Raw genomic sequence first — 2,455 nt, 5'->3', positions numbered from 1 at the left:
AAAGGTTCAAACAACGAGGTGTTCCCTTAGCAAGCCTGAAAATTTCAGTCTCTGGTATTTGGAATTTAGGCTGCAGTCCTTGTTTTTCGATGGATCACTAGGTGTGTGGCTCCACGGCTTCGGTAGCCACGGCAGCTCCAGCGGGGCCTGAGGGGTGCTAGCACCTTCCCTGAAAGACCCTTGCAGTTCTCCATGGTAACCATGTGCGACCGAAAGGCCGTGATCGAAAATGCGGACATGTTGGAAGAGATGCAATAGGACACAGTGGAGTGCACTACTCAGGCACTGGATTAAAACAACGTAGAGAACATAGAGGACATTGCGGCTCATATCAAGAAGGAATTTGACAAGAAGTACAATCCCACCTGGCATTGCATGGTGGGGAGGAACTATGGTAGTTACCTGACACATGAAACCAAACACTTCATCTACTTCTACCTGGGCTAAGTGGCCATTCTTCTGTTCAAATCTGGTTAAAATCATGTCATTAAAATAAATAAATAAATAAATAAATAAATAAATAAATAAATAAATATAAAAAAATCTATTGCTCCCTTTTCTTATTAAAATGAGCTGCAACATTTTTTATGTTACCTACATTATTTGGACTCTACCTCCCTCCCTATTCTCTCTCTCTCTTGGTTGCTGTTGTGATCTGAATATGTCCCCCAAAATTCATATGTTGAAACCTAAACAACAATATAAGAGTGTTAAGAAGTGAGGCATTTAGGAGGAGATTAAGTCATGAAGGCAGAACTCTCATAAGATTAGTGATCTTACAAAAGGGCTGAGGGAACAGGGTTGGTCCCTTCTTCTATGTGAGGACACAGTGTTCCTCTCATCCAGAGGATGCAAGAAAAGCCCTCACCAGACACTGAATGCCAACAGTTTGGTCTTGGACTTTCTTTCCGGAACTGTGAGAATTAAATCTTTATTATTTATCAATTACTCAGTATCAGGTATTTTATTATAGGAGGGTAAATTCAGCATGGATAGGCTGAGACAGAGTCCCAGCCATACTGACCATGTTTCACTCCCTAGTATATGCCATGATCCTGGCTCCTTCCTGCTGCAATGCATTAACACATGCCGCCTCCTACACTTGAAATCCTTTTCCTTCTTTTCCATCTAATTCCTACACACATTTTAGCTTTAAGTTCAAGAGCTAAAGATTTACTGATCACTTCCACCTGCCGTTTAGATCAGACATCTTTTCTTTCCTTTCATGTGTGTGGGGGTGTGGTGGGGGAGACCTGAGATGTGGAGTGATTAATATATTGCTCATCTCATGAGACATTATCACTTTCTTTTTGTGCACAAATGTGACAGGTTACATTTTCTAAAGATGGCCTTAACAATATCTCCAGTCCTTCATTATGCTTCTTTTACCACCCCTCCTACCAAGAGGTGGAGACTGCATCTCCACTTCTTATATCAAAGTGAGGTTTTGACTTCTTCATCCAATAGAGTATGGTAGTGTTGACACTGTGACTTCTGAGAGTAGGTTACCAAAAACCGTGGAACCTCTACTTGGTTTACTTGGAACACCTATTCAATGGAGGGCCCTCTTAGGATGTCCCCTCAGAACCAAGCCATTGGGCTGTGACAAGCCTCAGCCACACAGAGAAGTCATGTATAAGTGTTCTGTTGACCAGTCCCAGTCGGGTCAGTCTTTAAAAGATCTCAACTTAGGTTTGAAACATGTGAGTGCAGACATCATCTTGGAAGTGGATCATATAGCCCCAGGTGTTTATGTCTGCAGCCATCTGAATCTTCTAAGCAGAGGCCTCAGACATAGCCATTCTGAGGCCCTGACTCATAGATCTATGAATATGATAAATACTATTTTTTTATTATTATACTTTAAGTTCTGAGGTACATGTGCACAACATGCAGTTTTGTTACATATGTATACATGTGCCATGTTGGTTTGCTGCACCTATTAACTCGTCATTTACATTAGGTATTTCTCTTAATGCTATGCCTCCCCCATCTCCTCCCCCCCCAACTCCATGACAGGCCCCAGTGTGTGATGTTCCCTGCTCTGTGTCCAAGTGTTCTCATTGTTCAGTTCCCACCTATGAGTGAGAACATGTGGTGTTTGGTTTTCTGTCCTTGCAATAGTTTGCTCCAAATGATGGTTTCCAGCTTCATCCATGTCCCTACAAAGGACATGAACTCATCCTTTTTTTATGGCTGCATAGTATTCCATGGTATATATGTGCCACATTTTCTTAATCCAGTCTATCATTGATGGACATTTGTGTTGGTTCCAAGTCTTTGCTATTGTTTTATGTTATTAAACTTTGGAAGGATTTGTTTCACAGCAATAATAATAACCAAGACAAAGGTGTATTTGGTTTTATCTCATTATTTATTATTTTTACTCTTTGAGCCATAATTGCCACTCTATTTTTCTTTCTCTTTCCAGCTACACAATTCCGTTTAACATGTG

At 40.9% G+C, this 2,455-nt stretch overlaps 1 pseudogene; it reads left to right on the top strand.

Moving 5' to 3' along the window:
* Window positions 1-201: 201 nt before the first annotated feature.
* Window positions 202-477, top strand: LOC126951256 (dynein light chain 1, cytoplasmic-like; annotated as a pseudogene).
* The last annotated feature ends 1,978 nt before the right edge of the window (window positions 478-2,455 follow it).

This window comes from Macaca thibetana, chromosome 3 (genome assembly GCF_024542745.1).
Source record: "Macaca thibetana thibetana isolate TM-01 chromosome 3, ASM2454274v1, whole genome shotgun sequence".
NCBI lineage: Eukaryota > Metazoa > Chordata > Mammalia > Primates > Cercopithecidae > Macaca > Macaca thibetana.
This window is presented reverse-complemented; position numbering and strand designations above follow the sequence as displayed.